This window comes from Petromyzon marinus, chromosome 5 (genome assembly GCF_048934315.1).
Source record: "Petromyzon marinus isolate PM22_M1 ecotype Great Lakes invasive population chromosome 5, UKy_Petmar_22M1.pri1.0, whole genome shotgun sequence".
In the NCBI taxonomy this organism is placed as follows: Eukaryota; Metazoa; Chordata; class Hyperoartia; order Petromyzontiformes; family Petromyzontidae; genus Petromyzon; species Petromyzon marinus.
Window position 1 is genome coordinate 13,138,150 of NC_133671.1, and position 13,637 is coordinate 13,151,786.

Consider the following 13,637-nt stretch of genomic DNA (forward strand, 5'->3'; position numbering starts at 1 on the left):
CAAAAGACCCCCCCCCCCCCCATCATTAATAATCATGAGCGGGTGAATCACACACGAAAACGTGAATGTACATCTTTAATATTTCAGTTTGCGTCCTAGGACGGGCAAACAAGATAGTAGTTTAGGGGCCGTCCATAAATGACGTCACGCACCTGGGGGGGGGGGGGTCAGACATTTGTGACGATGACGAGCGGGGGGGTTGAGAAATGTGACGTCACATCAAAATGCGCACCTTTAAATAAATATAGACAACACGTTCCACTTAATTAAAATACTTTTACATAAATGTTTTCTCCTACAACATCAGAGTGCAGCGCCACATTAAATACGCACTACAATGACAATAGTTTAAAGCGATTTGAAGCATGTTTTATATTTTTTTGGGGAGGGGAGGCAGCTTTGTGACGTCATATTTGAGGAGGGGTCTGACTTTTTGTGACGCCGTGTGACGAGAGGGGGGGAGGTCAAAAATCGTCCAAAAAATCGCGTCACGTCATTTATGGACGGCTCCATAGCGATGTTTTTGAAGTTACACGCATCAACAATCCGCGATGCACTGTGCCATCCGAAACTGCGAGCGCTGCTCAGATTTTAATTCAATGCAATTCTCATCGCAATAAACACAACTACTGCTTTGACGTGTGCCAACACTGCACTTGTACATATGCCCGCTAACTGCCTCGTCACTGCAATGTTTCCCTTGGGGTCTATATTAACAGTACAATGCAGCCCTGAGTCAATCCACTGCTGAACGAAGGCTTTCCCGTTCCACGTCCAGCATCGGTGTTGTTTGGCCATACTTCACTGGACGGGTCATTATGGGTCTGTGACGGTGGGGGTGGGAACCCAGGAGTGGCTGGTCATATATCACCGATGTTAGCCGTGGGCTGGATTTGATCTCAGATTGCTAGGTTTATAACCATTATGTCACCACTCCACCCCCCATAGCTATTAACAGCGCTTGGTAAGCTCGTGGACGGGTTTGTAACACGTGGGTCTGTCGCTGCCAGCTTCCGGCCCGTCTACTAAGGTGACCCTCCTGGCTGTGTCATATGCCACACAAAGAGGATTTGATTTTGTGTTTAGGGTTCATGATTGCATGCGTGGAGTCCGTGATGCGGTCGTGTGTGCCCAGAACTAAGCACGGGTCTGGCGGTCGTGGCTTTGTGTGTCCAAGGGGGCCCAGAACCTGGCGGTGGTGATTATGGGTTGTAGTTGTGGTTGTGGCTGTACATGTGAAGAGGAAGACCTGGTGGTGTTGGTTGTATGTGGACGAATAATGGCAAAGTGATCAGTGCACTGACCTCCAATCCTCGCTCCTTGGGTTTGATTCCCAGCCGTTGATTATACATCAGTGGCCCGTAGTAGATCCTCTACTGGGCCTCTTCAAGGTCAACTCACCCTTAAATGTATATAAAGTAATTGTATGTGTTGTCATTTTTTTGGAATTTATTGTTTGGTGTGTGTGTTTTTTTACGTACTATTTACAAATCTAATTTGCTAACTGTATCATGTTAAAATGTACTTGCCATGTGATATATATTTTATTTTGATCCAGGCCTCAATTGATAAAGACACGTCTGTGTCTTCTTTCGTTCTTTCGGTAAAGTCACGTAGAATGAGAATAAAATAATAAATTGATAAAATAAAATAACACAATAAAATTATCACGACGTTTCGGCCACAACACAAGCGGCCTTCATCAGGTGAAGGGACGAGGCTGTCTGGAGGACAGCGCTGGAGCGAAAAAGCCACGCTCACATCGCGACCTTTAAGCTGTGTGAGAAGAAACAAAGCGCCTTGACAAAGGAATTAGCATAGAATTTAGCATTGAAATGGCTGAGTGATTAGCGTGTGACTGGTCACAGAAATGGCTATGTTAAAGTTAAAGCATACACATCCGCAGAGGCACCCCTTGACAAAGGAAGTAGCATAGAATTTAGCATTGAAATGGCTGAGTGATTAGCTTGTAACTGGTCACAGAAATAGCTATGTTAAAGTCAGAGCATATACATTCACAGAGGTACCTAGTACAAATCAAACAGGAGAATTTAGCATTGAAATAACTAGGCGAATTTAGCATTGAAATAACTGAGTGATTAGCTTGTGACTGGTCACAGAAATGGCTATGTTGAAGTCAAGGCCTACACATCTGAGCTATTCACAGTAACTGGGTATACACTACAATATATAATGAATACTATATAGTGAACCAATAAAAAACTAAAATATAAATTACCTCAATGTTATCAATAAACTCTATATATTCTCCAATCAGCTAAGCTACCAACAATAAGTCGTTATATATCACAATGCTATATGGCGAAAAAATGGGTGGATTCTTACCCTCAATTTTAGCAACACGGATAGCTACGGGCCCCGTTCAGACGGACGAGTTCATCCATGTGTCAATGTCTTCTTGTATGCATCGCCCATTTGTCAATCTATTGCTGGATGGGGCCTCCCCACGTCATCCGGGTCATAGGGGTTATTTGCCCATACTGCACCGCAGCAGTCAATGCGGGTTGGTGAAGACGGACGGAGAGCATAGCCATTGTAGCGTAGCACAGTACAACAATGCATATTGCTACACTGCCCCCTGACAACCACTTTAGCCCCACAGCAGCGTATAACATCTGTTTTACACTCCAGCAAGCACATCACCAACTTCGAGGTGAGCGTCTGGACATGCTCAGGGCCAGACGATTTCGGCTCCCCGGACACCTTTCCTGGGCGGACGCCTCAGCTGATCACATCAGAGCCCTGCGCGCGCGATCATCGACGTCGGCCCACCGCGGGATTGGAGACGACCCCGGGGCCACAGGCCACGGTTGACATGGAACACGCACGATCAAGATTGATCTTCACCACCACCGTGGCCAAGTCCTGCACTCAAAACTAAACTTTTCACTTATTTATTTATTATTTTACCAGGTAAGGCCCGCTGAGCAACGCATCTCCTTTTCAGAAGCGACCTGGCTATCACAAATGATAGCTCAGCGAAGTGGCTCATCACGTGAACACTTGTAGTGGCCAAATACTGTACTCTAAACGCATGTTGATTCATTATAAATTTGGGGGGGGGTGGGGGGGGTGGGAAACCGGAGGACCCGGAGAAAAATCCACACGACCGCGGGAAGAAGATGCAAACTCCAAATATACAGCAGGTGTCAGGGTATGGGATCGAACCCATTACCTCCCGCATATCAGGCGAGGGAGTTAACATCGCGCCACTAGGCGCCCCGGCACGGCGAGCGAGGTGCAGGGTCGCTTGACGGAGTCTCGTGGGCACCGCTGCAACCCGAGGAGTTTGCGCCTTGTGACGACGATGATGATGGTTGCTCATCGCTATCCAGGCTCAACCTGCTTAGTTTCCAAGATTTGTCACGACCTGGCACACTCTGGCACGCAGTTGCATCAGACGAGACTTTCTCCAGCAGGATGGAAGGTGTGGATGGTGAAACAAGGCTGAGAGTTAGCGCAATGATATTGTAACTGTGACGTGGAGCCAATGTTCGTGGTCACAATGACCATGTATGTACAGATAAAGATTACTGACATGTGCCAGGGGAAAGGCAAAATATGTTTGCGTAGAGCCGAATAAATGTGACTATTGTTATATGATTGTACAGTTTGTTTGCATCCCAAACAGTGCCTTATAACCTTGCTTTTGTATCATCGATACCATCGCGTAAAGTGATAAATAATAATTTTCAGCAGTTTTTAAATCCCCTGCTGAATGCAGACCAAATAACCCATTGCAGGACTCTCCTGAAACAGAGCATTGACACCCTGTAAGGATTTCTAGATGAAATTGAGGGCATTATTATTATTGCACATTGTGTCGGCGCTCGGTGTATTGTTACAATGCAGAACGGTGAGCGATGGTGACGGCTTGGGATGGCCTTCACCGGGATGGCGTTGAACAAAGATCAATTGCTGGAGCGTGCACAAAAATTGCGTACACAATTCTCTCGCGCGCGTCGTGACGGGTACTGCGAATTCCGACCGTGTCCGTCCGGTGCTCGCTGAGCTGCATTTGTTTCCGGCAGCCGAACGAATACCGTGATTATAAGGCCGCACTCATTACACGCGCGCGTTGTCTGCCACAAATGAACCACGATACCATGCTGATCTCGTCAAGCATAGACCAACTGCGGTCATCGCAGCAGCGGCTTTTGGCTAGCCAACAGATGCGCTTCTGCGGCCGTCTGGAACGCTCTTCCTTCCGATATTAGGAAGCCACTGGAGCTGTGCACTTTTAAATCGTATAGATTTAAAAGTGCACAGCTCCAGTGGCTTCTAATTTATTTAGAATTTATTTTTTGTGTTTAGTTTTTTGTCCTTCCTCGGCACCTCGAATTAGCACTTTTGGCTACGTACGGTGCGAAAGAAGTTCAATATATATACATCAGGCGCGTGCAGCGTGGAACGCGTTAATTTGTATTTCAATGGGAGGCACTGATAAGCGGGGAAAGACGGAGCGTGGTTGAGTCGCGAGCACTGGAGTGTGGCAAACCCTGGGACTCTAATGCACCCACGGACGTTGCTTTTCCTTACATACCGAATGCACTTATTTATTGTGCAAGGAGACAAACAGCGAAAAACAAATCCGATGGCGCGCAAACACCCACGCCCGCACGAAAGGTCACAAAAGCGCGACCGTGCCAGTGGTGACTGAACGCCACGCCAAGAAGGGCCTTGTTCCCCCCCCTCTCGCCGAGAGAGCGGCCAGCTCTGCTTGGTCGTCCGTGTGGCAGCTTCACACAGAACCGCTGAGCGAGCACGGGTGGAGCGAGGCGAGGCGGAGCGGGGAGGTGGTGGTGGTGGGGGGGTGATAGAGGCTGTGTCCGTCCGTGGCATCCCGTGCGTCACCCCCAGATCGGCTGTAACTAGTTTGAGCCGGCACCGTTCAAGTTCTTGGCCAGGCGGCGATGTCGTCACTCGGCCGATGGTTTGCGCATTGTCTTCCTTGAAGGGATGTTTTTTTCTTTCAATTTTACGTTTTACTTCAGCCGCCAACTCTTTCTCGGTTCCTCTTTTCTCCGAGATGTCTGCGTTGAATGAGTGTAGCCGTGGTACTTCCACTTGCTCGGTATGCGGTTATGCGGTTATTCAGTAATGCATGCGGCGTGGTTTTACATCAGCTGTTTTGTGGGTGTTCATTGCATTTTCTCGCATGAATGTTTCTGTTTCGTAAGTTTGTATGTTTAATATTCTTGGTTCTTTCGGTAAAGTCACGTTGAAGGGAAACAATAAAATATATATAAAACAATAAAATTCTCACGACGTTTCGACTGCAACACAAGCAGTCATCATCAGGTGTGAAAACCAACGGCAAGAAACATTTGAAAGAAGCGGCGTTTGTTTTCACACCTGATGATGACTGCTTGTGTTGCAGTCGAAACGTCGTGAGAATTTTATTGTTTTATATATATTTTATTATTTTATTGTTTCCCTTCAACGTGACTTTACCGAAACAACCAAGAATATGAATCACTGCAGTCACGAAGGTTTTAAATCAAAATGTATGTATGTTTAACTTATTTCGCACCGTACGGAGCCATCCGTGGTATTTGGAGGTGCGGGGAAGAACAATCTAAACACAAAAAGCAGTGATAAAGAAACGAGTTTTCAATCTAGATTTGAAAATGCATAGCTGCTCCAGTAGCTTCCTAATATCGGAAGAGACGATCCTTAATAAATAACGCCACGAAGCGGTTCTTAAAGAGCAGCCTGAGGCTCCAGAACCAAAGGTTGCTGACCCCTGGCCGTCAGTGCAAGGAGTGTGATGTCAGTGTTACTAAATTATGATTCTAAAGGCTTTCTTGTAGCCCGTTGAAAAAAACTCACTTCAACCAAGTTATTTACTTATTAAGAATAACGATTCACAGTCTCTCGTCATTTCCACGGCTAGATGAAGACCTCCCAACATCTTGTCGGCCAAGGGGGTTGTTTGACCATGCTTCACCACGCTGGTCACTGGGGGATGGTGAATGAATTGAGATATCACTCACTGCTGATGGTGTCCGTTGCCAGGAAATTAACTGGAGTCGCCGGGTTTAGAGCGGAATCCGATGAGCTATGAAGCTTTTTTCACAAATGTTCAGTAGGGGCGAGTCAGCAAGTTACATGAATGAACAAACGACAACAACCCTCGCTTGCTTCTGGCATTGTGTTACGTGTACAATGTTACACCTGTGGAGATGACATCCAAATGGAAGCATGGGTTACGTGTACAATGTTACACCTGTGGAGATGACATCCAAATGGAAGCGTGGGTAGAAACAGAACTAGGCACACGGGGTTGTTGTCCAGAGTTAAGTGGTAGGAAAACATTTGTTTTAAAAAAACGTATGATGCTCACCTTGTCATATGACGCAATATTTGCTTCGTAAGATTCATTCGTGCCTCATACCTTCAGATCAGCCATTGCCACCACTCGTTTTCTCTATAACCAGATCAGAGCCCACTGTGGGTTGCGTGGGCACAGTGGCTAGAGTATTGCGTTATGAACCCAGTGACCTGAGTTTGATTTCCAGCCACCACCAGCATCAACAATCAGTGATATCCGACCTGGTGCTGGGGGCTCCTCCCTTCAACCAAACCGCACTGACCGGCGTGGTGAAGCGCGGTCGAACGGTCCCCACCTCCAACACGGTATGGAGAGAGACCTTTAGCCGTAGCCAGGTTGAAATACAATTAGATCTATAGGACACTTCTATTTAATTTGGCTTCGTCACATGGCCACTTTTAAAACTCTGAAATAAAAAAAACCAATCGTTTCATCGAGGGCTGCAAAAATATACAAAGCAGACGTGTGCACATCGGTGGGCATGTGCTACCAGACTAAATTACGAAAAACAGGGTGCACCATTTCGTTATCCGCACCGGGGCTCGTGCCAACCACGCCACTGCCGAAGACACTGTGAGGTTAACAACAGGTTGCCTGCCGTGTCTGCACAAAATGTGCTTAACCCGAGACCCTGAAACCGACTTGGGTGGCATTGCAAACTCAGCAGCGTGCGCGCGCGCAAAGCATTCGCGGGGAAGAACGGGAGCCAAAGCCCGAACTTGAACGCCAATCCAAAATAATCGTGAACCTACGTGGCACTCACTCTCCAAACCTGGTGATGGGGTAAAAAAAAAACGGCAGTCCGGATTGTAATCGAGACAGTCCGTTGAAGCCCTGTTGACTCGATGTCCGCGGCGACTTCGTGGCCAAATAAGTAAGAGGATTTTTTTTTGGGGGGGGGGGGGGGGCGGACACGGTGCTGGAGGGGCAGAGCGCCCCTGTCACTGACGCAACTCCGAGCCGGCCTTGCCGATGCTATTAATAATGCCAGGCGGATTGGGGTTTGAGCGGTGTGTGACGGCACACGTGACACATGGCCACCGAGGCGGCGGCAACCGGTTCTGAGAGGAGCGGCGCCCCAAATTAAGATCGCCGTTGCCCTCCTCCAGCCGGCGTTGGGAATTTTTTTTTGTATCACAAGGCTGGCGGCGCGTTACTCACTGCGTGTTGCGTGAATCATGGGGTCACAGTGAGGGAAAAATTGTATTTGATCCCCTGCTGATTTTGTACGTTTGCCCACTGACAAAGAAATGACCGGTCTATAATTTTAATGGTAGGTTTATTTGAACAGTGAGAGGCAGAATAACAATAACAAAATCCAGAAAAACGCATGTCAAAAATGTTATCAATTGATTTGCATTTTAATGAGGGAAATAAGTATTTGACCCCCTCTCAATCAGAAAGATTTCTGGCTCCCAGGTGTCTTTTATACAGGTAACGAGCTGAGCATAAGAGCACACTCTTAAAGGGAGTGCTCCTAATCTCAGCTTGTTGCCTGTATAAAAGACACCTGTCCATAGAAGCAATCAATCGATCAGATTCCAAACTCTCCACCATGGCCAAGACCAAAGAGCTCTCCAAGGATGTCAGGGACAAGATTGTAGACCTACACAAGGCTGGAATGGGCTACAAGACCATTGCCAAGCAGCTTGGTGAGAAGGTGACAACAATTGGTGCGATTATTCACAAATGTAAGAAACACAAAAGAACTGTTAATCTCCCTCGGCCTAGGGCTCCATGCAAGATCTCACCTCGTGGAGTTGCAATGATCATGAGAACGGTGAGGAATCAGCCCAGAACTACACGGGAGGATCTTGTCAATGATCTCAAGGCAGCTGGGACCATAGTCACCAAGAAAACAATTGGTAACACACTACGCCATGAAGGACTGAAATCCTGCAGCGCCCGTAAGGTCCCCCTGCTCAAGAAAGCACATATACATGCCCGTCTGAAGTTTGCCAATGAACATCTGAATGATTCAGAGGACAAGTGGGTGAAAGTGTTGTGGTCAGATGAGACCAAAATGGAGCTCTTTGGCATCAACTCAACTCGCTGTGTTTGGAGGAGGAGGAATGCTGCCTATGACCCCAAGAACACCATCCCCACTGTCAAGCATGGAGGTGGAAACATTATGCTTTGGGGGTGTTTTTCTGCTAAGGGGACAGGACAACTTCACCGCATCAAAGGGACGATGGACGGGGCCATGTACCGTCAAATCATGGGTGATTACCTCCTTCCCTCAGCCAGGGCATTGAAAATGGGTCGTGGATGGGTATTCCAGCATGACAATGACCCAAAACACACGGCCAAGACAACAAAGGAGTGGCTCAAGAAGAAGCACATTAAGGTCCTGGAGTGGCCTAGCCAGTCTCCAGGCCTTAATCCCATAGACAATCTGTGGAGGGAGCTGAAGGTTCGAGTTTCCAAACGTCAGCCTCGAAACCTTAATGACTTGGAGAATATCTGCAAAGAGGAGTGGGACAAAATCCCTCCTGAGATCTGTGCAAACCTGGTGGCCAACTACAAGAAACGTCTGACCTCTGTGATTGTCAACAAGGGTTTTGCCACCAAGTACTAAGTCATGTTTTGCAGAGGGGTCAAATACTTATTTCCCTCATTAAAATGCAAATCAATTTATAACATTTTTGACATGCGTTTTTCTGGATTTTGTTGTTGTTATTCTGTCTCTCACTGCTCAAATAAACCTACCATTAAAATTATAGACTGATCATTTCTTTGTCAGTGGGCAAACGTATAAAATCAGCAGGGGATCAAATAATTTTTTCCTTCACTGTAGTTAAGTTCAGTTGAGTTTTTATTAACCAGGTGAGTGAGAATTCAAGAGGTCGTGATGAGCCTCATTTGCAAGAGTGATCCTGGGTTACCAACATGACAAAAGCAAAACCAATCAAGTACGGTCATGAAGCCAATGGACATCAGGACAAAAACAATTGTGCCACGTGAGAAATCGAAGATATTGCACAAAGACAAATCAGTGTTAAATATCAAATTCCCTGTAGCGTAGTCAGTCGGCTCGGGCAGATTATTTTGTTGAATGATCGTTGTACAATTACAACATAAATTGCAGAATATATTTACAGATAAGGTGACTATTTAATTAAATATGTAAACGATTAAATTGACCCATTCACATGAATTACCGATCCGCCTTAAAGGGCATTTATAAAATCATTGCACGTAATGTGCTATGCTGTGCGGATCAGAAACATGGACAAATTAAGGGGCTCTCCATAAATGACGTCACGCGATTTTGGACGATTTTTGACCCCCCCCCCCTACTTCGTCACACGACATCACAAAAGTCAGACCACCCCTCAAATATGACGTCACAAAGCTCTGCCCCCCCCGCCCCAAAACCATATTTCCATTTTGAAAATAAAACATTCTTCAAATCGCTTTAAACTATTGTCATTGTAGTGCGTATTAAATGTGGCGCTGCACTCTTGATGTTGTAGGAGAAAACATTGATTAAAAAGTCTATTTAATTAAGTTGAACGTGTTGTCTATATTTAATTAAAGTTGCGCATTTTGACGTGACGTCACATTTCTCAACCCCCCCCCGTCACACATCGTCACAAATGTCTCACCCCCCTCCCCAGGTGCGTGACGTCATTTATCGACGGCCCCTAAGTGGAACAATAGGCTGAAACTTAAAAAAGTGCAAAACGAAGCAATGAAGAGATGCACGCTCGGAATTACACCGAGTGATCGAAACACGTGCAAGTTAGAGAGATCATCACGTGATGGTTAATGGGCTCGGGCAGCAGGCATCGATGGGAGGGATCACGGTGAGTGGCCGAAACTTAACGACAGAGCGGCTTTCAAGGGAAGGAGCACTCGTGAGAAGAAACCCAGCACGGAGATGGAGACATTGAATTTGCTCATGTGCAAGAGACAAGACGGATTGTTTCATCTTGGGACCATGAGAAATGTCTTCATCCAGCAGAGGAGAGATAATGGCTGATGATGATAGGTTCCATTGGAAGTTTGGCAGGAACGTGTTTAAGGATTCACGACTGGGGTAGTTGGAATAGACAGTGTAAAAGTGTGGGATTGAGAGCAAACTCTTTTAAGGATGATACATTAGATTTGAGTAGTACGCATTCTACTCTAAGCAACACCAACAACCAATGTATACCCACTGTACATGGAGATAGCAAAACGGGTTAAGTCGCGACATGCGTGTATGCGAGGGAGTGCAGGTGGAACGATGCACCGGTTGATATCGATTCCTCGGCGCATGGTGCGTAAGTAGTGGATTCAATTGAGTCGCACACTCAACTTGGAGGCAACGCTATTTATTAACGCATAACAACCAACGTGAATATTATATACAGGGTGGTGACCACCGTTCCAAATCTCACTAACACTCAGGGGGAGTACTACACAGTGTGACCCGGGCAGGTAACGGGCTGCCTGGTCACGGACGACGATCGGAGACTCCAGGACCGCTGATGGCGTCTTCCTCCCGGGGTTGAACAGCCCAGCTCTCTAAATTTTTATTTAAAGCTTTCGTGACTGCAGTAATTCATACTCTTAGTTTTTTTCGGTAAAAAAGTCCCCCCCCCCCCCGCTTATAACTGCCGTGGCTCCGCCCCAGGCCACGCCCCCCTTCTCGATCCTTCGGGAAGGTTCGGGCCCCCAACCACGTGACCCCCAAGCTCCCCCCTGGGGCCCCGAGCCCCTATTTGTCCGGTCACGTGTCCTGTTGGGTTCACGCAGAGTGTCACGGCCTGACACGACCCCCGTGACACCCGCCTACAGCGCCCGTACCGAGCCAACACAGTAGTGACGTCATGTGTCCCCACGCTCGTACAGGCCCGACACAGCAGTGACGTCACTACACGTACAACCACGCAATTACGAATCCGCGTCTTGAGAAAATAAACCGGGAGACCGGCGGAGTTTTGTGTCCATCCCTCCCCCCCCACCCCTCACGTATGCGTGGGTTTTTTTTCTTCCAGGTTCTCTAGTTTCCCGTTAAACGAAACTAAACACTCAATGATACTGGCCAAACACTCCAATTCAGGTTCTTATTGACACAAGAAGTCTTGAGACTCAGTGAGGCGCTCCTGGGTCGATGGTTTGAATGATTATGATTTTGCTCTTCTCATTCAATTCGTTCCAGCTTGCTTGAAAGTGCATTGTATTGCATCGAATGACAGAGCCAGTGGTAAATATTTATCTTGTAGTAAAGACGCTGCCTCCCACATCCCCCCCCCTCAGCCTGTTTGCACAGTGGCAGGGATATAGGTCCCTGCTGTTATCGTCTTTGTTAATCAGGAGGTCCTGGCACAAATAGGGCGTTGAAACCCCCTGCCCTACGGTGTCTCCTGTTGACACAACACACACACACCACTTTTGTTTCGCCAGGCGATGAACAACAACACGGAACGTGCTCTCATTCCCACCGGCGTCCTGGGGTTGAGTCATTCGCTCCGTTTCTAAAATCGTGCGTGGCGAAACGAAGCAAGCAACCGCAGGGAATCTAAACTCCAAAAACGAACGTGAAATGCACTTTAAATTCGGAAAAAATAAAAATCTTAATTAAGTATGAGAAATTTATTTAGCGATGCATGTTAATTTCGAATCCTGCGCATATTGTTTTAAAAGCTAAACTAAACGGTTTTTTTTTTACCAGGTAAGGCCCACTGAGCTGTATGGCTCTTTTTCAGAAGCGACCTGGCCACAAATGGTAACTCAACGAAGTGGCTCATCACGTGGCAATTTGTAGCAGCCAAATACTTTGAACGCACTTTCTAAATATGGAGGGAAAAACCAGAGGACCCGGAGAAAAATCCACGCGACCACGGGGAGAGAGACAGGCAAACTCCAAATATACAGCAGGCGTCAGGGTCGAGATCGAACCCACGACCTCCTGTATACCAGGCGAGGGAGTTAATATCTCGCCCCAAATACGACACAAACATCAATAACTCAACAACGATAACAAACCACTGCCAAACAGATGCACCGAAATGTTACGCTTTTACATTCCAGTCACCCTTTTCTTTCACAACTGCAAATGTTGAAACCAATGTGCAGCTCCTCGTTAAGTCAACCGTTTGACGACACTTCAATCTCGTGACATTTAGTTTGCGTTCCACACACAACAATTTGACATGCAGGTTGGGAGTGGCAGCAGATGCCTGTAATGTCACTGCCCAGGGGCCAGGTGTGTTAAACACAAACAAGTTACTGTTGTCCTGGCATTCTAATTGCTTTGTTTTTTGTTGTTGCATAAAGCTTAGAACCAAAGTGCCAAAGTCGTGAGACAATGCTGCAAAAATTGACACTTTTGACATATAATAATAATCAAATCCGTTCCAAACACCTACAGTATGATCTATCGTCCTACGTTCGAGTAATGTGCACATATTGCGTATATATCAGTGAATTGAGTGAGCATGCTGACATTGGTTACTTTTGTAGGTAAGGGTAGCCAAGACACCATGGTGTTCTGGAGGACTTGGAGGTCACACTTGCTGCAAGACAAATTGTGGAAATTTGGCTCCTACTGCAAGCATCACAGAAGCTCAGCAGGGTTGAAAACAGGACAGCGTTTGGATTGGTGACCACCATACACGTGATTTGTTTACCTATCCTATACTTTGCACGCCTGTCGTGTCTTGGTATTTGTTGTTGTACTGTTCTGACCCGCGCCTACTGGACATCTGTGAAAAAGAGCTTTATAGCTCATCGGATTCCTCCAGTATACGTATTCTGATTCTGACACAGCTGGTTGCTGTAAGCTGCGGGGCTACGTGGTGGACAGCAGAGGGCAGTGTAGCTAATTCCATTGTTGTACTGTATTTTATATGCTTCCACATGTCATGTGCCCGGTCTTCACCAACCCGCACCGGCCAGCATGGAGAAGTATGGTCAAATAACCCCCAACTCATCCAGCAGTGGATTGACAAAAGGGCTGCACATGTCCTACAATAATCTAAACGCGTGTGAACTCTTGCGGGTTTAACATAAACGTCTGCCTCTACAAATACATTCTTTATTTTTTTATTTTGCGCGCATGTTTCATTAAGGGTAGTTAACACTTAATTAAAATAACTCGATTAAAACATCTTAGGCTATTGAAGTAGAACACAAATTTGAGGTATGGACTGTCTGCAAATGAATAGACTGCCTGAAAATGTAATACTGATTGACTGACAATTCAGGCAGGCGCTATTCAGATTGCCTCAATATTCTAAAGTCTCCCTCAACTGGATGATAATATTTTATACTGGTAGGAACGAAGTTGTAA